General features: G+C 43.9%; 2 pseudogenes; one reads left to right on the top strand and one right to left on the bottom strand.

The window, feature by feature from the left end:
* Window positions 1–2,208: 2,208 nt before the first annotated feature.
* LOC121550666 lies at window positions 2,209–9,374 on the top strand (annotated as a pseudogene).
* A 558-nt stretch (window positions 9,375–9,932) lies between these two features.
* Window positions 9,933–20,669, bottom strand: LOC121550665 (annotated as a pseudogene).
* Between the last annotated feature and the right edge of the window lie 98 nt (window positions 20,670–20,767).

Here is a 20,767-nt window from a genome sequence, read left to right as displayed (position 1 = left end):
AATATTCAAATTCGATCTCCAACTGTAATGAACGTGTAGGGGTCGGGAGTCAGGACGAGAGAGAGTGTCAGGCAGCATTTCTCAGTTAGTCGAAATCATGAATCAGCTGGCATCATTTCTATGGGTATATACAAAGAAATGTTAATTAAAAAAAGGCCAAACAAAATGCAGCTAGTTTGCAGTCTTTCCAGCTTCAGTTTGAAGTGAAATTGTTAGCTATGTTGTTGGTTAGCTCCTCTGAACAACAGTGTCCTAACGAGAGAGCACATTTTCTATGCCAGGCGAAATCGTGCCTCATTAGCTCATTGTTATGGATGTATCCAAATAAATGTCACTAGAAAACAGCTTAAACAAATGCAGCTACTGTTGTTATTCTGTCTGCACTGTTTGACGTGACCGTAAATAAGCCGTAGTTGGCTAGCTAGCAAGCAAGGGATAAGAACGTTGCCAGCCAGTATGGCAATGGAACATTTAGTACGAACGACTGGGTCGCGTCCATAGATACAGAACAAAAAGACTGAACGACTGGGTCGCGTCTCTGGCAACCGAACCAATAGAACGAACGACCAGCCGTCTTGGGTAGCAACCCTAGATTTGTTTCGGGACTATATATTGTGGAAGGATGAAACAGTGAATAAATTCATCTAAATAACTTTTTTAATGAAAATATGTCAATCATTATTTGAATATGTTGGTAACCCGTTGTGTAAAAGTGATAATGAAGTCGAGGGCCGGTTTGCCACCCCACAACTTCGTCTCGGGTCTAACAACACCCGTGCCAATATATCCTCCAAACACCGGCTTCTCTGGCATTATCACTTAAATAGCCTAGCCTACATCGAAAGAATGAATGGGTGGGCATATAACACCAAAGTCTAACAACCCAAAGGTTTCAATTTCGAATCTCATCAACGTGAACGTCTAGCAACCTAAAGGTTTCGAGTTCAAATCTCATCGATGCGAACGTCTAGCAACCCAAAGGTTTCAAGTTCCAATCTCAACACGGACAACTTTAGCTAAATTGCAACTACTTAGCATGTTAGCTAAACCTTCCCCTAATGTGAACGTCTAGCAACTAAAAGGTTGTGAGTTCGAATCTCATCAATGACACTTTAGCATTTTAGAAACTTTGCAACTAATTACTACTTTTTAGCTACATTGCAAATTTGTAACATAAAATACGATTTTTAATTCATAACATATCAGACGAAATGGATGATGGACATTCACAAATTAATATATACCATACGAAACGTAACATATCATACTATATGGAGTGTGTCGGATCTACGTACATAATAATACGAAATGCTCTGAGACCAGGTTGCTTTTGACTGTTGAATTTGTAAAGTGCCTCACAATCATCACACTTAACATTTGCCAAACATTAGGCTACTGTTCTGGCCCGCCCGTCTCTTTATTTTCAACTCTCCATTTTGCAGCTTTTCACTTATTGAATTAAACTCCGATATTGTCATTTTTGACTCGGTGGATGAACGTTAACTATTTCTGCCCAAGCTCCCAAAAGCATTTGTCAATTGCTGTGTATTTGGCGAATGTAGGCCTACAGTTAGGCCCTAAAACTTAAGCTTAAGCACTAACGCCAGATAAAAATAATGGAGAAAAAAAAACGAAATGTTGGCTATAGATATGAATTGCACAAGAATGATACATTTATTTATTTTTTCATGCATTGTTTTCTCTTTATTCAACCCGCACGCGCATCACCGCCAGGGATACAGTCAAATATATGTATAACTAACCCTTGTTCTATGGGGGATAGGAGAATCTGGGGTAGTCTACAGTACAGTATTTTCAACCTAAATTTCGTTTCCCCAAAAAAACGAATTTGGGGACTTCGCTCAGGCGTCTTTTTAGGTATTTTTGAAACCTCCTAAATTAGGTTAGCCGATGGCAAATTACAAAATACGTAAGGAATATTAGCGCCATTTGGCAGCAGGGCTACTATGTCACTAGCCTCTACTGAAGCTAGAAGTCAGCACAGCTGGAGGTTAGATCAAACTGTCCCCTCTTCAGACTGGAGCAAGGGGAGCAGACATGATAGATATATTTAGCTTAAGGTTGTTGTTTTTTTAACGAAAAATGTGCTTCATGTGCAAAATAATGTGATATTACTGATTGCATGATCGAACCCTATCATCACGTCGACAAGGAACATAAATAATGTAGTCGTTTTCTACACGGATATCGTTTAACGCAACACCAGCGTCTACACATTGCAACAACGGTAATTAACAGTGTTTTGTGCGTTATCCAAATTACTACAGCATTTACTATTTATTTGTCCACATGTTATAATCTCATTGTCGGTCTATTAAAGATAACACGTGCCCAGTGATGAGAAGTTTGCTTGGGGAAGAGCTATACAGTATTTCATTAGATATCTGAGCCATTCTAACAATATTTGGGGATAGGGATATTTTTTTATTGCTCTTACAGGACTCGAGGTTCAGGGGGTCTCGCGGTTCAAGGGTCTCGCTCGCTTAAAAGCTCTGTCGCTTCAAATTTAATTCAGTGACGTCATGACACACGTGAGGAAGGATATGGAAAATAGTGGTTTTAATAGAAGTCTGTTGTGTATTCGTTAGAGTTAACAGGTAGCAAAGGTTTTTCAGGTAGGCAGCCCCCATCTAGCTAACTGTTTGGTTATAACATTAGTGGTTTTCCCACCAGATTGATTGTGCCTTTTGATTGGGTCTAACAGTTCTTTCTATTCCACAGCACTAGTCTATGGCTGAACTGTGGTCAGCTATCTCTGCTGCTTTGCCTGTGACAGAGGCAGAATTTCCACTTGACTTCAGTGAAAAGGTTGAGTCCAGTGTGTTGGATGTGCTGAAACCAGAGGTGTGGACTCGAGTCATGTGACTTGGACTCGAGTCAGACTCGAGTCATGAATTTGATGACTTCAGACTCGACTCGACAAAATGTACAAAGACTTGCAACTCGACTTGGACTTTAACATCAATGACTCGTGACTTGATTTGGACTTGCGCCTTATGACTCGAGAAGACTTGCTACGAGGACTTGTAATGACTTGCAAAGGCTTGCTAAGAGGACTTGAAATGACTCGAAACTAAAATGTAGGACTTTGGACTCGACTTGAGACTTGATGGCTTTGACTTTTGACTCGACTTGGGACTTGCCTCATCTTTGACTCGACTTGACTCGGGACTCGAGGGCAAAGACTTGAGACTTACTTGTGACTTGCATAACAATGACTTTGTCCCACCTCTGGCTGAAACTTTGCAGGCAGCATCTGTACACCGGGAGCAGTCAATGGAGGCAAAACGCTCAGATCATCTTGGACTTTTCCTGGGAGAAGCTCAACACAGGAACCTGGCGTGATGTGGACAAGGAGTGGAGGTGTGTGTATTCATATGGCTGCCTGTTCAAAGTAGCAGCCCTATGCCATGATGACGCCTCACCAGGTGCAGGAGGAGGCCATACGGACATGTGACTTGGGCATGCTCATGGGGGCAGCCATCATGGACAATATTTTACAAACCTTTGTAAGGATCTTGCAAAATGAAGTCATGAAGAGGCACTCTAAAGAGGAGGAGTTAGTGCCAAGGTGGATTTAATATATTATTACATTTACATTTACGTCATTTAGCAGACGCTCTTATCCAGAGCGACTTACAAATAGGTGCATTCACCTTATAGCCAGTGGGATAACCACTTTACTAATTTTTTTTTTTTTTTTGGGGGGTTGGAGTAAAGGGGGGTAGAAGGATTACTTTATCCTATCCCAGGTATTCCTTAAAGAGGTGGGGTTTCAAATGTCTCCGGAAGGTGGTGAGTGACTCCGCTGTCCTGGCGTCGTGAGGGAGCTTGTTCCACCATTGGGGTGCCAGAGCAGCGAACAGTTTTGACTGGGCTGAGCGGGAACTATGCTTCCGCAGAGATAGGGGAGCCAGCAGGCCAGAGGTGGATGAACACAGTGCCCTCGTTTGGGTGTAGGGACTGATCAGAGCCTGAAGGTACGGAGGTGCCGTTTCCCTCACAGCTCCGTAGGCAAGCACCATGGTCTTGTAGCAGATGCGAGCTTCAACTGGAAGCCAGTGGAGTGTGCGGAGGAGCGGGGTGACGTGAGAGAACTTGGGAAGGTTGAACACCAGACGGGCTGCGGCATTCTGGATGAGTTGTAGGGGTATAATGGCACAGGCAGAGAGCCCAGCCAACAGCGAGTTGCAGTAATCCAGACGGGAGATGACAAGTGCCTGGATTAGGACCTGTGCCGCTTCCTGTGTAAGGCAGGGTCGTACTCTCCGAATGTTGTAGAGCATGAACCTACAGGATCGGGTCACCGCCTTGATGTTAGCGGAGAACGACAGGGTGTTGTCCAGGGTCACGCCAAGTCTCTTCGCACTCTGGCAGGAGGTCACAACGGAGTTGTCAACCGTGATGGCGAGATCATGGAACGGGCAGTCCTTCCCCGGGAGGAAGAGCAGCTCCGTCTTGCCGAGGTTCAGCTTGAGGTGGTGATCCGTCATCCATACTGATATGTCTGCCAGACATGCAGAGATGCGATTCTCCACCTGGTTATCAGAAGGGGAAAGGAGAAGATTAGTTGTGTGTCAGTCAGCGTAGCAATGATAGGAGAGGCCATGTGAGGATATGACAGAGCCAAGTGACTTGGTGTATAGCGAGAATAGGAGAGGGCCTAGAACTGAGCCCTGGGGGACACCAGTGGTGAGAGCACGTGGTGCGGAGACAGCTTCTCGCCACGCCACTTGGTAGGGAGCGACCGGTCAGGTAGGGACGCAATCCAAGAGTGAGCCGCGCCGGGAGATGCCCAGCTCGGAGAGGGTGGAGAGGAGGATCTGATGGTTCACAGTATCAAAGGCAGCAGACAGGTCTAGAAGGACAAGAGCAGAGGAGAGAGAGTTAGCTTTAGCAGTGCGGAGAGCCTCTGTGACACAGAGAAGAGCAGTCTCAGTTGAATGACCAGTCTTGAAACCTGACTGGTTTGGATCAAGAAGGTCATTCTGAGAGAGATAGCAAGAGAGTTGGCTAAAGACGGCACGCTCAATAGTTTTGGAGAGAAAAGAAAGAAGGGATACTGGTCTGTAGTTGTTGACATCAGAGGGATCGAGTGTTGGTTTTTTGAGAAGGGGTGCAACTCTCGCTCTCTTGAAGACGGAAGGGACATAGCCAGCGGTCAAGGATGAGTTGATCAGCGAGGTGAGGTAAGGGAGAAGGTCACCCGGAGATGGTCTGGAGAAGAGAGGAGGGGATAGGGTCAAGCGGGCAGGTTGTTGGGCGGCCTGCCATCACAAGTCGCAAGATTTTATCTGGAGAGAGAGGGGAGAAAGAAGTCAAAGCATAGGGTAGGGCAGTGTGAGCAGGACCAGCAGTGTCATTTGACTTAACAAACGAGGATCGGATGTCGTCAACCTTCTTTTCAAAATGGTTGACGAAGTCATCCACAGAGAGGGAGGAGGGGGGGGGGGGGGGGGGGGTTCAGCAGGGAGGAGAATGTGGCAAAGAGCTTCCTAGGGTTAGAGGCGGATGCTTGGAATTTAGAGTGGTAGAAAGTGGCCTTAGCAGCAGAAACAGATGAAGAAAATGTAGAGAGGAGGGAGTGAAAAGATGCCAGGTCTGCAGGGAGTCTAGTTTTCTTCCATCTCCGCTCAGCTGCCCGGAGCTCTGTTCTGTGAGCTCGCAATGAGTCATCAAGCCACGGAGCTGGAGGGGAGGACCGAGCCGGCCGGGAGGATAGGGGACATAGAGAGTCAAAGGATGCAGAAAGGGAGGAGAGGAGGGTTGAGGAGGCAGAATCAGGAGATTGGAGGGAGAAGGATTGAACAGAGGGAAGAGATGATAGGATGGAAGAGGAGAGAGTAGCGGGAGAGAGAGAGCGAAGGTTGCGACGGCGCATTACCATCTGTGTAGGGGCAGAGTGAGTAGTGTTGGAGGAGAGGGAGAGAGAAAAGGATACAAAGTAGTGGTCGGAGACTTGGAGGGGAGTTGCAGTGAGATTAGTAAAGATGCATCTAGTAAAGATGAGGTCAAGCGTATTGCCTGCCTTGTGAGTAGGGGGGGACGGTGAGAGGGTGAGGTCAAAAGAGGAGAGGAGTGGAAAGAAGGAGGCAGAGAGAAATGAGTCAAATGTAGACGTAGGGAGGTTGAAATCCCCCAGAACTGTGAGGGGTGGGCCATCCTCAGGAAAGGAACTTATCAAGGCGTCGAGCTCATTGATGAACTCTCCAATTATACTGGGATCCTTGTAGCTCAGTTTGTAGAGCATGGTGCTTGCAACGCCAGGGTTGTGGGTTCGTTTCCCACGGGGGGCCAGTATGAAAATGTATGCACTCACTAACTGTAAGTCGCTCTGGATAAGAGCGTCTGCTAAATGACCAAAATGTAAATGTAAAAATATGTTCCACAAGTCTCCCGAGTGGCGCAGTGGTCTAAGGCACTGCATCGCAGTGCTAGCTGTGCCACTAGAGATCCTGGTTCGAATCCAGGCTCTGTCGTAGCCGGCCGCGACCGGGAGACCCATGGGGCGGCGCACAATTGGCCCAGGGTAGGGGAGGGAATGGCCGGCAGGGATGTAGCTCAGTTGGTAGAGCATGGCGTTTGCAATGCCAGGGTTGTGGGTTCGATTCCCACGGGGGGCCAGTATGAAAAAAATAATGTATGCACTCACTAACTGTAAGTCGCTCTGGATAACAGCATCTGCTAAATGGCTAAAATGTAAATGATGTTGTGGCCTATTACTTTCTAACCAGTCTGTGAGCCTGTGTCATATCCCTTTTGTTCTTTCTCATAATTTTGTTAAGGTCTAGGATACTTTTATATGTTGATATCTTCCTTTGCATATTGCTTATTCTTCAAGTCAAACTGTGTTGTTAGTTTGTGCTAAAATGGTTAAATTCTCCTTTCTTCTCAACAGAAAATTAAGGTTGACTGTGTCAGTGGCTGTGGTCAAGCAGGCTCTGGCAGTACCAAGGATACACTGTCTGTCATTGGAGAGCTTCAAGACAGATTACATCCCCAAAAGCCAGTCATGTTAGAGGGTATCATAGATCACTGGCCAGCCTTCAAAAACCACCCTTGGAGGTACCTTTTTCTTTATTTTGTGTCCTTTTCTAGTCCCTTGCCCTTACCTTCTCATAGTCCCTTAGACACCTCTGTTGATTTTGTTTTCTTCCTTTGCAAAGCATAGAATACCTGCAAACTGTTGCTGGTTGTCGGACTGTACCTGTTGAAGTGGGCTCTAGATATACCGATGAGGAATGGTCAGACACTCCTTACGGTCAATTAATTCATTGATCGCTATATTGTTGTGAAAGTAAGTACTTCCTCTTGAAAAATATTGCCCCAAGGATAGACGCCTTACACTCAATGTCTAATCCCGCTCTCTCTCACTCACATTAGGACACATCAGGTTTGGGATATCTTGCTCAGCACCAGCTATTTGATCAGGTTGGTCATTGCCCTGTCCTGTTTTTTACATAACAAATTTGGGTGAGGATGTCAGTGTTGATATATACTGAACAAAAATATAAAAGCAACATGTAAAGGTCCCATGATTCATGAGCTGAAGTAAAAGATCCCAGAAATGTTTCATATGCACAGAAATCTTATTTCTCTCAAATTCTGTGAAGAAATATGTTTACATCCCTGTTAGTGAGGATTTTTCCTTTGCCAAGATAATCCATCCACCTGTGGCATATCAAGAAGCTGATTAAACAACATGATCATTACACAGGTGCACCTTGTGCTGGGGACAATAAAGGGCCACTCTAAAATGTGCCGTTTTGTCACACAACACAATGCCACAGGTGTCTCAAGTTTTGAGAGAGCGTGCAATTGGCATGCTGACAGCAGGAATGTCCACCAGAGCTGTTGACAGTTAATTGAATTTTCATTAATGTACTAAATATATATATATATATATATATATAAACCTTTATTTAACTATGCAAGTCAGTTAAGAACAAATTCTTATTTACAATGGCAGCCTACTAAAAGGCCTCCTGCGGGGACAGGGGCTGGGATTAAAAATAAAAGAAGCCACCTCCAATGTTGTTTTAGAGAATTTGGCAGTATGTCCAACTGGCCTCACAACCGCAGATCACGTGTAACCACACCAGCCCAGGACCTCCACATCCGGCTTCTTCACCTGCGAGATCGTCTGAGACCAGCCACTCGGACAGCTGATGAAACTGAGGAGTATTTCTGTCTGTAATAAAGCCCTTTTCTGGGGAAAAACTCATTCTGAGTGGGTGGGCCCTTGCCCAGTCATGTGAAATCCATAGAGTAGGGCCTAATCAATTTATTTCAATTGACTGATTTCCTTATATGAACTGTAACTCAGTAAAATCGTTGAAATTGTTGTGTTTTATATTTTTGTTCAGTATAAAACTAAAATACAACATATAAATTTCAGATTGACGTTCCAAATGTATATTTTACTGTCCAATGTATTTTTGGAAATGTTGGATATTGGCTTCTATAATCCTTGCCTCCATTTGTGTATTGTATGCTTTAAATGTGATTTGTACAAGTTTTTCAGTTACAAAAACAGTATTTTGTTCAATGTACTCTTCTCCAAGGTCCCCGAGCTGAAAGACGACATCCGTATCCCTGACTACTGTTGTCTTGGTGAGGGAGATGAAGATTACATCACGATCAACGCTTGGTTTGGGCCAGGAGGTAGTGTCCCCCCTTCATCAGGATCCTCAACAGAACTTCCTGGCTCAGGTGAGTCCAACACACATCCAGTGAGTAGGATCAGACTCTGTCCAGAGATATGTGTGAAACTGTATTTTTGCCAATCATAATTTGGTGATTGCATGGTTTCCCTATTGTGTAACAGGTGGTTGGGAGAAAGTACATTCGTCTGTACTCCCCCAAGGACACTGAGAAACTCTACCCTCACCAATCGCAGCTCCTACACAACACAAGTCAGGTTAGGATTCCATTTTAAATCTCCACATGCATCAGGTCTATAATTTTAACAATCTAGCATGTAACTGATCTACCTAATCCCTAAACTGTTAGTGCTGCATACTTTGAATGGGAGAAATGAGTAAAGTGTTTTCCATTTAAACACAAAGCTTTCTTCAATGCAGGTGGAGAGTCCAGACGTGGTGCAATTCCCAGAGTTTGTGAAGGCTCCCTACCTAGAGTGTGTGTTGCAGCCTGGGGAGGTCTTGTTCATCCCAGTCAAGCACTGGCATTACGTGCGTTCTTTGGAGCTCAGCTTTTCTGTGAGCTTCTGGTGGTCATGACTCATGATGAGGGATCCAGATTGTTGCAGTGGTCTTGTAAAAAGTCCTGTGCTCACGTATGTTGTGACTTAGGTCTGAATGTTGTTCTTTTTTAAAACAAACATTAACATGTCTCTCCTTTCATTGCTTCAGCCCTCTGAGCCTCCCCCACCAAATGGCTTTAAAAACACTTCATTCTATAAACAAATTAATGCTTAAGTGTCAATGGTAATTCAAATAGAGATCAAAATAATTTAGAAAGGAATAAGGTTGGAAACAAGTCTCAATTTACATAGTTCATAACTTACACAAAGGCGATTCACATTCAAGAATTATGGGAAATCTGCTCAACTCAATTAACTTGAGTAGAGGAAAATGGCCTAATACTACGGCTGTTTTACATAATTAAAAGTATCCCTTCCTCATGTCCATGATAAAGGAAAGCCAGTTGTGTTCATTCTGTCAACACTTGAACGTGATTGTGGCACACATTGAATGCCAAGCTACCTGCATGATTTGCGCTGGCTTTCACTCATTACAAAATTAAATGAAGGCGCAGTTGATGTATACTTATTTCCTCCTGCATATAAAATATGGAGTTGTTACCCATTTAATTTAATAGGGTATGCGTTTTCAAATTAGCATATTTAATTGTTCCCAAATTATTTCTGCAGATACTCAGATGAGAGGTAATTTCCATAATTTATTCAAATAAGGCAGTACTATTCTAATTTAACAACCTAATGAACCACAGGTACAAATTATGTAAACACAGCTTTCCATTTAAACTGCCTGAAAGAATGATTGAAGTAGTTGCCACATTTCCCAAAATTGCTCCCCTAGAAAGGAACTTAATAAAATTAAGATAATCAAGTTAAGAGTGGAGCTCATGGGAGACCACTGCCGATTCAATGAAAGATGTTCTCCAGAAATAATCTAACTAACATTTGATATACAATTATGAAAAATATTACATTGCGTTAACTGTACATTTTAATGAAGGCAAAACATTGTACTGAAAGTTCTGACAACTATACATGTATCCGTGAGATTATGACCTCCTGGTCCTCCGGGTCTGAGCTGTAGACCGAGGAGTGGGGGTGGGGTCCGTGTTCTCTTTGGCTGCTGACTGACTCTCGCTCTGAGAGGACGGAGGCTCTATAGGGAAGAGAAGTGGAAAATTAAAACATGAATGACTAGATAAGGTAGGTAAATATTTGTTTAGTCTGAGTCAAAACAGATGAACGTAATATGTATACACAGACCTTTATACAAACTATGATAAATTGTATAGACAGACTATCATGGTACCACTTGTGTTGCAATTCTTTGAGCAGTGTAACATTATTACCTGGGATCTCATGTGGCCAGAAGTCCTCACAGGCAGGGCATCGTGGATTAGTCCTTCCTTTGAAGTATCTGGCGACACAAGGGGTGTGGATTTTGATGCCACATGTAGGATTTTCACACATCTGGCACTGAGAGGTAAATATACCAGATTATTATAAAACTGAAGCATGAAACCAAATGGTTGCCTATAAAAGCCAGGCTATATCAGTGGTGTCAATCCCATTTTAAATTCAGTCAACATATTTTGAGTAGCAACTACACCATTCATGAAAATGTCATGAGAAGCATATCCAACAAAACATTGTACATGCAACATTAAACATTTATGTCTACCTTCTAGCAAGTTTGAAAAGAGAGCAGAGGATTGAGGAAAGTGAGTTTGGGAATCTAGCAAAAAGCAGATGTTACACCAATTTCAATTTAGATTCGACACGGGTCTGATTTAGCTAACAGGAAGAATATATTAGATGCAACTCATTTACTGTCATTTAAATTGAAGTTGTATCACTTTACCTGCAAGGCCACATTGTGACAGATATGGCAGACCTTGACCTGATCTTGGTACAACATCCGAATGTATGGCTCCATCTCCATTATACATCGAGTGGAGAGCGAGTAGTCACCATTTTTCTGAAGAAAAGAAGAACACAGATTGCAAGTCGATCAGTGACACAAGAAAGTGAGTGCGCACAAGTAGTAATAACTGCATGCATAGAATGTGTCTTCAGAGACTGCACCTCATTCAGCCACTTCTCCTGAACAAGCCTGTTAAGTACATCTTCTGTTTCTCTTTTCTTTAGCTTCTTCGTCTGGAGGCTGTCGGCACAGTTGAGAATGTCCGTGGAAGAGGCGGTTCCATTGTCAGAGTCCACAACCATCTAAAAGAATATGCCAGTTATTACTGAGATTTTCAAATGTTATTTAATTCTTAAGTCTTATTGTCAGTCATTTACCATTTAGTGAAAACAGCATACTCACAGTTTTTCTGAATAATTCCAACTCGTTGTCTGCATAATCAGTTGACATCCTGGTCACATCAGTTTAAGCCATGTTCACCTGGACAGGAGTAGATGTCAACAGGAAAAATAAGAGCAGTTCATGATGGTTCCAGTAGTCCTAAAAGAGCTTTGTGAATTAACTTGATTAGTGTCACTGACCAAAGCATGGAACTGAAGACCATCCTCCTCAGACATCCCTTTTCAGATCTGCATGAACATAGGCTGCAGCTGGGCATTGATCACCTCGAATTCATCCAGTTTATCATGAGCATAGTGTGCTGTATTAAAAGAAGTAAATGTGAGCGGGTGGCCCTCAACAAATACATTTTGGGCCAGTTTTTCAGACGTAGAGTAAGCCTAGTGCTGGACTGAAAGGCACTTTCAATAGAGAATCTCTATTGTGTCTGGAAAACCAGACCTTTGAGTTTAAGGTTTTACCATACGGACACTTTGCTGACAAAGATTAAACAGTAGTTTGAAGTATGCAGCTATGCTGTTCTTACCACCGTGTGTCTCACAGCAATGCCGATGGAGAGCCCTTGCCTTGGCACCATCAATGATCCCATTGACCATCATGGTTTGCAGGAACCTTTTATGGCTTTCTCCCAGTGGTCGAGCCATAGTGCAAGGAAAGCCCTAGAAAATAGTCAACAACGATTTTGAATAAGCAGCATTTGAGGGGATGAGATTCCATTGGACCCCACACGATGTGGTTGACCAAGAATTGCTAGTGCCTGGGCACACACATCGACAAGCCAATTTGCCTCTTTGCACTATAAACTGACAGACTATACACTGAACAAAAATATAAACGCAACATGTAAAGTGTCGGTCCCATGTTTCATGAGTTGAAATAAGAGCCCAGAAATGTTCCATACGCACAAAGCTTATTTCTCTCAAATTTTGTGCCGAAATTTGTTTACATCCCTGTTAGTGAGCATTTCTCCTTTGCAAAGACAATCCATCCAACTGACAAGTGTGGCATATCAAGAAGCTGATTAAACAGCATGATCATTACACAGGTGTACCTTGTGCTGTGGACAATAAAAGACCACACTAAAATGTACATTTTTGTCACAACACAATGCCACAGATGTCTAATGTTTTGAGGGAGCGTGCAATTGGCATGCTGACTGACGGAATGTCCACCTGAGCTGTTGCCAGAGAATTGAATGTTCATTTCTGTACTATAAGCCGGCTCCAACGTTGTTTTAGATAATTTTGGCAGTACGTCCAACCGGCCTCACAATCGCAGACCACTTGTATGGCGTTGTATGGGGGCGAGCGGTCAACGTTGTGAACAGAGTGCTCCATGGTGGGTTATGGTATGGGCAGGCATAAGCTACTGACAACAAACACAATTGCATTTTATCGATGGCAATTTGAATGCACAGAGATACCATGACGGGATCCTGAGGCCCATTGTCGTGCCATTTATCCATCACCTCATGTTTCAGCGTAATAATGCACGGTCCCATGTCACAAGGATCTGTACACAATTCCTGGAAGCTGGAAATGTCCCAGTTCTTCCATGGCCTGCATACTCACCAGACATGTCACCCATTGAGCATGTTTGGGATGCTCTGGATCGACGTCTACAACCGCGTGTTACAGTTCCCGCCAATATCCACCAACTTCGCACAGCCATTAAAGAGGAGTGGGACAAAATTCCACAGGCCACAATCAACAGCCTGATCAACTCTATTTATTTATTTATTTTATTTCATCTTTATTTAACCAGGTAGTCCAGTTGAGAACAAGTTCTCATTTACAACTGCGACCTGGCCAAGATAAAGCAAATCAGTGCAATAAAAACAACAACAACAGAGTTACACATGGGATAAAACAAAACATACAGTCAATAACACAATAGAAAATGTATATACAGTCTGTGCAAATGTAGTAAGTTATGGAGGTAAGGCAGTAAATAGGCCATAGTGCAAAATAATTACAATTTAGTATTAACACTTGAGTGATAGATGTGCAGAAGATGATGTGCAAATAGAGATACTGCGGTGCAAATGAGCAAAATAAATAACAATATGGGGATGAGGTAGTTGGGTGGGCTAATTACAGAATGGGCTGTGTACAGGTGCAGTGATTGGTAAGATGCTCTGACAGCTGATGCTTAAAGTTAGAGAGGGAGATAAGAGTCTCCAGCTTCAGAGATTTTTGCAGTTCGTTCCAGTCATTAGCAGCAGAGAACTGGAAGGAATGGCGGCCAAAGGAGGTGTTGGCTTTGGGGATGACAAGTGAGATATACCTGCTGGAACGCATACTATGGGTGGGTGTTGCTATGGTGACCAATGAGCTAAGATAAGGCAGGGATTTGCCTAGCAGAGATTTATAGAGGACCTGGAGCCAGTGGGATTGGCGACGAATATGTAGTGAGAGCCAGCCAACGAGAGCGTACAGGTCACAATGGTGGGTAGTATATGGGGCTTTGGTGACAAAACGGATGGCACTGTGATAGACTACATCCAATTTTCTGAGTAGAGTGTTGGAGGCTATTTTGTAAAATCGCCGAAGTCAAGGATCGGTAGGATAGTCAGTTTTACGAGGGCATGTTTGGCAGCATGAGTGAAGGAGGCTTTGTTGCAAAATAGGAAGCCGATTCTAGATGTAACCTTGGATTGGAGATGCTTAATGTGAGTCTGGAAAGAGAGTTTACGGTCTAACCAGACATCTAGGTATTTGTAGTTGTCCACATATTCTAAGTCAGAACCGCCAAGAGTAGTGATTCTAGTCGGGCGGGCGGGTGCAAGCAGCGTTCGATTGAAGAGCATGCATTTAGTTTAAGAGCAGTTGGAGGCTACGGTAAGGAGTGTTGTATGGCATTGAAGCTCGTTTGGAGGTTTGTTAACACAGTGTCCAATGAAGGGCCAGATGTATACAAAATGGTGTCGTCTGTGTAGAGGTGGATCTGAGAGTCACCAGCAGCAAGAGCGACATATATATATATATATAATATATAATAATAATATTATATAATATGCCATTTAGCAGACGCTTTTATCCAAAGCGACTTACAGTCATGCGTGCATAATTTTTTTTTGTGTACGTGTGGTCCCGGGGATCGAACCCACTACCTTGGCGTTACAGGCGCCGTGCTCTACCAGCTGAGCTACAGAGGACCACATTGATATACACAGAGAATCGGCCCGAGAATTGAGGTCCAGACAACAGGCCTTCCGATTTGACACATTGAACTCCATCTGAGAAGTAGTTGGTGAACCAGGCGAGGCAGTCATTTGAGAAACCAAGGCTATTTAGTCTGCCAATAAGAATGCGGTGATTGACAGAGTCGAAAGCCTTGGTCAGGTCGATGAAGACGGCTGCACAGTACTGTCTTTTATCGATCGCGGTTATAATAACGTTTAGGACCTTGAGCTTGGCTGAGGTGCACTCATGACCAGCTCGGACACCAGATTGCATAGCGGAGAAGGTACGGTGGGATTCGAAATGGTCGGTGATCTGTTTGTTAACTTGGCTTTCAAATACTTTCGAAAGGCAGGGCAGGATGGATATAGGTCTGTAACAGTTTGGATCTAGAGTGTCTGCGGGGGATAACTGTGGCAGCTTTCCAATCTCTGGGGATCTCAGATGATACGAAAGAGAGGTTGAACAGGCTAGTAACAGGGGTTGCTACAATTTCGGCGGCTAATTTTGGAAAGAAAATGTCCAGATTGTGTAGCCCAGCTGATTTGTAGGGGTCCAGATTTTGCAGCTCTTTCAGAACATCAGCTATCTGAATTTGGGTGAAGGAGAAGCGGGGGGGGGGGCATGGGCAAGTTGCAGCGGAGGGTGCAGAGCTGGTGACCAGGTGGAAAGCATGGCCAGCCGTAGCAAAATGCTTATTGAAATTCTCGATTATCGTAGATGTATCGGTGGTGACAGTGTTTCCTAGCCTCAGTGCAGTGGGCAGCTGGGAGGAGGTGCTCTTATTCTCCATGGACTTTACAGTGTCCCAAAACTTTTGGAGTTAGTGCTACAGGATGCAAATTTCTGTTTGAAAAAGCTTAGCCTTTGCTTTTCTAACTGATTGTGTATATTTGTTCCTGACTTCCCTGAAAAGTTGCATATCGCGGGGGCTGTTCGATGCTAATGCAGTACGCCACAGGATGTTTTGTGCTGGTCAAGGGCAGTCAAGTCTGGGGTGAACCAGGGGCTATATCTGTTCTTAGTTCTGAATTTTTTGAACGGGGCATGCTTATTTAAGATGGAGAGAAAAGCACTTTTAAAGAACAACCAGGCATCCTCTACTGACAGAATGAGGTCAATATCCATCCAGGATACCCGAGCCAGGTCAATTAGAAAGGCATGCTCGCTGAAATGTTTTAGGGAGCGTTTGACAGTGATGAGGGGTGGTCATTTGACCGCGGACCCATTACGGACGCAGGCAATGAGGCAGTGATCGTTGAGATCCTGGTTGAAGACAGCGGAGGTGTATTTAGAGGGTAAATTAGTCAGGATTATATTTATGAGGGTGCCCATGTTTATGGATTTAGGGTTGTACCTGGTAGGCTCCTTGATAATTTGTGTGAGATAGATTGGGGATAATCAATTCACATATGGTGTCCAGGGCACAGCTGGGGGCTGAGGGGGGTCTGTAGCAAGCGGCAACAGTGAGAGACTTATTTCTGGAAAGGAGGATTTTTAGAAGTAGAAGCTCAAACTGTTTGGGCACAGACCTGGATAGTATGATAGAGCTCTGCAGGCTATCTCTACAGTAGATTGCAACTCCGCCCCCTTTGGCAGTTCTATCTAGACGGAAAATGTTGTAGTTGGGGATGGAAATTTCAGAGTTTTTGGTGGCCTTCCTACGCCAGGATTCAGACACTGCTAGAACATAAGGGTTGGCGGAGTGTGCTAACGCAGTGAATAACTCAAACTTAGGGAGGAGGCTTCTGATGTTAACATGCAAGAAACCAAGGCTTTTACGGTTACAGAAGTCAAATGATAGCGCCTGGGGACTAGGAGTGATACTGGGGGCTACAGGGTCTGGGTTAATCTCTACATCACCAGAGGAACAGAGGAGGAGTAGAATAAGGATACGGCTAAAGGCTTTAAGAACTGGTCTTCTAGTGCGTTGGGTACAGAGAATAAAAGGGGCAGATTTCCGGGTGTTGTAGAATAGATTCAGGGTATTATGTACAGACAAGGATATGGAAGGATATGAGTACAGTGGAGGTAAACCTAAGCGTTGGGTAACAATGAAATAGATAGCATCACTGGAGGCACCGATTGAGCCGGTCTCCGCGTGTGTGGGTGGTGGGACAAAGGAGCTATCTGAGGCAGGTTGAGCGAGACTGGGGCTCTACAGTGAGGCATATTGACATGGCAGAGAGGCTTAAAGCAATCACAGGTGTTATTCGAGAGAGCTAAGACAACAACTGGTGATGGCTACGAAAGTTTGGGCTGAGGCTAAACAGGACAGATAAACAGGATCGGGTACCGTGTAAAGGAACAGTCTAGCAGGCATCAGCTGTGTAGCTGAGTGATCATAAGGTCCAGTGAACAGCATTAGGTGAGTCCGGGAGCAGTTTGATGGCTGCTACGGCACAGGCGAGCAGGAGGCACGGCTTTTGATTGCGTGTGCTAGCGGGCCGGGGCTAGCAGATGGATCTTCGTGGTCGTCGCAACGGGAAGCCTGTTGAAACCACATCAGACGATTACGTCAGCATACCAGTCGTGATGGATTGGCGGGGCTCCGTGTCGACACTAGGAGGTCCCGTCCGGTTGACAGAGAGGTAAATAGCCGGGAGTTGGGCCTGGCTCGAGGCTAGCTCAAGGCTAACTGGTGCTAGCTTCGGGACAGTGGTGATTAGCCAACAACAACATCCATTCGGTTGCAGCTAGCTAGTTGCGATGATCCGGTGTTAAAGGTCCAGTGATTCAGGCAGAAAATCCTATATGTTCTGGGTCGATAGCACGCTGTGCAGACTGGCCGATAATTGTCCAGGCTAGAGCTGGCTGGTAGGTAGCGCAGGCCACGGACAATGGTGAAAACCGCTAACAGTGGCTAATAGCAAGTAGCTAGTTAACTAGCCAGCTTCAGCCGGTTCTAGATAAAAAGGTATAAGAAATAATAGAATCCGTTCCACATTGGGTGAGGCGGGTTGCAGGAAAGTATATTTAGTTGAAGGATGAAAAGTGAGATTGAGAAATATAAGAAAAAAAAACAAAAAAAAAAACAGGCTATTTACACGAGCACACTACAGAATACACGACTGCACTGCTACGCCATCTTGGATCAAAAATGCGAAGGAGATGTGTCACGCTGCATGAGGAAAATGATGGTCACACCAGATACTGACTGGTTTAATGATCCACGCCGCTACCTTTTTTTTTAAAGGTATCTGTGACCAACAGATGCATATCTGTATTCCCAGTCATGTGAAATCCATAGATTAGGGCCTAATGAATTCATTTCAATTGACTGATTTCCTTATATGAACTTTAACTAAGTAAAATCTTTGAAATTGTTGCATGTTGCGTTTATATTTTTGTTCAGTATAGTTATCAATCTTTGGTTATCTCTAGCTGTCAAACAGTAATGTTAGTTAGCTAGCTCGCTCTGGGTGGGCGTGTAGCTCTCCTGTAGTAATAGACAAGGTGACTCACACACAAACATCTCATACACACACATACTCCTGTACTCACACTGATTGTACATAAAATTAGGAACACCTTGCTAATATTGAGTTGCGCCCCCCCCCCCCCAAATTGTAGAATAATAGTGAAGACATCAAAACTATGAAATAACACATATGGAATCATGTAGTAACCAAAGAAAGTGTTAAACAAATTTCAGATTCTTCAAATAGCCACCCTTTGCCTTGACGACAGCTTTGCACACTCTTGCCATATACACACACTACCAGACTCTCAAACACAGCCAACGTTGCGAGAAGGGGTTAGCTGCAACTCAATATGGCGACCAGAGTATGGGCGAGTGGGTGTGTCGAAAAGAAAGGAGTGGGTGTGACGAAAGCACTCTGCTATAGGTTAGATGGTTTTGATTGAGCTGTGTTTTTTTCTTTCGTTGATTATCACGCCACTACTGTACATTTGAGCTACCGAACGTGAGAGTTTGGACTTATTTAACTGTTTTAAACAAATAAAACGTGAGAGTCTTGAGTCGTATTTCACTGTTTTAAACAAATAATTTTACATTTTCAGTTATAAAACTGAAGATTGTTTATTTTTTATTAAAAGTATTGATGATGGGTGTACTGTTGCTTCATGCGTTGTATGTGTGTGCTTACTGTGACTGTCACCCTGATATTGGCTACTAGGTAGCTACTTCCAAAGCCGTTGCCGGACAGCAGTACTTGTCAAGTGGGAGCGAAGGGCACTGTGTCCCGGTGTTGTGGCTGTGTTTACTCCTCAGTAAAAGGCACATGACAGCCCGCTTTTGTTTCCCAAAAGGCACCTAAAGGACTCACAGACCATGAGAAACAAGATTCTCTGGTCTGATGAAACCAAGATTGAACTCTTTGGCCTGAATGCCAAGTGTCACGCCTGGAGGAAACCTGCCACCATCCCTACGGTGAAGCATGGTGGTGGTAGGATCATGCTGTGGGGATGTTTTTCAGCGGCAGGGACTGGGAGACTAGTCAGGCTCGAGGGAAAGATGAACGGAGCAAAGTACAGAGAGATCCTTGATGAAAACCTGCTCCAGAGCGCTCAGAACCTCAGACTGGGGCCAAGGTGCACCTTCCAACAGGACAACGACCCTAAGCACACAGCCAAGACAACGCAGGAGTGGCTTCGGGACAAGTCTCTGAATGTCCTTGAGTGGCCCAGCCAGAGCCCGGACTTGAACCCGATCGAACATCTCTGGAGAGACCTGAAAATAGCTGTGCAGCGACGCTCCCCATACAAAATGACAGAGCTTGAGAGGATCTGCAGAGAATGTACATTGCATTTTGTTAGCTACACTGTTTATACACTCGATTCTCGTCATGGCGCACTGTAATATATCTAATGCTGTAAGTTACATATCATTATTTGGAAATATATTTTTGGTTTAAATACGCATAGATTGCATTTTGATTACGATGACCACGTTTACATACACACCTATATCCCGTTATTATACGGGATACTCAAGTATTCTGTTTTTGAGTTGACGCATTTAAACATCATATCCTGTTTACAATAACCTCAGAAAGCTTGTATTGCAGTTATGACAAACCCGGATAAGGTGCCTGGGATATGCTGATTTTAGACGGGATACTGTGGCATGTAAACATCTTATCCCGTTTACTGTTGTTTTTGCAGTCTGCGTAGGCTCAGTTTCACATATCATGGGTGTTGTGTGATGTTTTAATCTGATTGTCAAACAAATTGCATTTTCTCAAGAGATGCTTAAAGAAATATTTTCTCCACTACTGTTCCCGAGTCAAAATTAACATTTGTTGTACCATTTTAAGAAATGCATAATTCTCCAAGAGTTCATATTATATTAAGTTACATGTGAAAGGTTATATGCCTACAGTCAGTGTCCATATATCAGTTACTATTCCATGTAATCCTTATGAATTTAAAAGGAGGAATATTCTCTTGAGCGGGATATCAAAGGTGCATGTAAACTGCTTATCCAGAATAAGACCGTGATATGAGCTACTATCCAGAATACTGTGCCCATGTAAACGTGGTCAGTGTTATTTGGGGTTGTTAGCTAACTGTCTGGAGATGTTATTTGTATTATTTGTGTAGTTGTTTGACATTTTTTGTGCACTGTTAGGAGCTAGTAACACAAGCATTTCGCTGCATCCACTATACTAGCTGCTAATGTGTACGGCAACGCGACCAATAAACTTTAATTTGGCTAGCCAGTTAACGTTAGCCAACTAGTCAACGACAGCTAACCAGCAGTAGTAACAACATGTCAGCAAATGTTCCAGGAAAAATAGACCAGCACCAGGGTATAGCAACAACAACAAAAAAGATTTAAACAACAGCATCCCCACTCACCAGGCAAGTCAGTCCTTGCTCTGTTTTGTTATGCTGGTTCTTCTACTTCTGTCAAAAGTTAGCTAGCTAGCTTTGTTTACGCAGGTGTGCTTGAGACTTGCGCGGGCCTCCCTCTTTCGCTGTAATGACGTTAACGGTGGTTCTGGGGAAAAAAAACCTTGAAGCCAAGGTGCTACCGCCACCAAGCGGACTGGT

This window comes from Coregonus clupeaformis, chromosome 35 (genome assembly GCF_020615455.1).
Source record: "Coregonus clupeaformis isolate EN_2021a chromosome 35, ASM2061545v1, whole genome shotgun sequence".
NCBI classification, from domain to species: domain Eukaryota; kingdom Metazoa; phylum Chordata; class Actinopteri; order Salmoniformes; family Salmonidae; genus Coregonus; species Coregonus clupeaformis.
The sequence above is the reverse complement of the archived record's forward strand: the minus strand, read 5'-3'. Positions and strand labels throughout refer to the sequence as shown.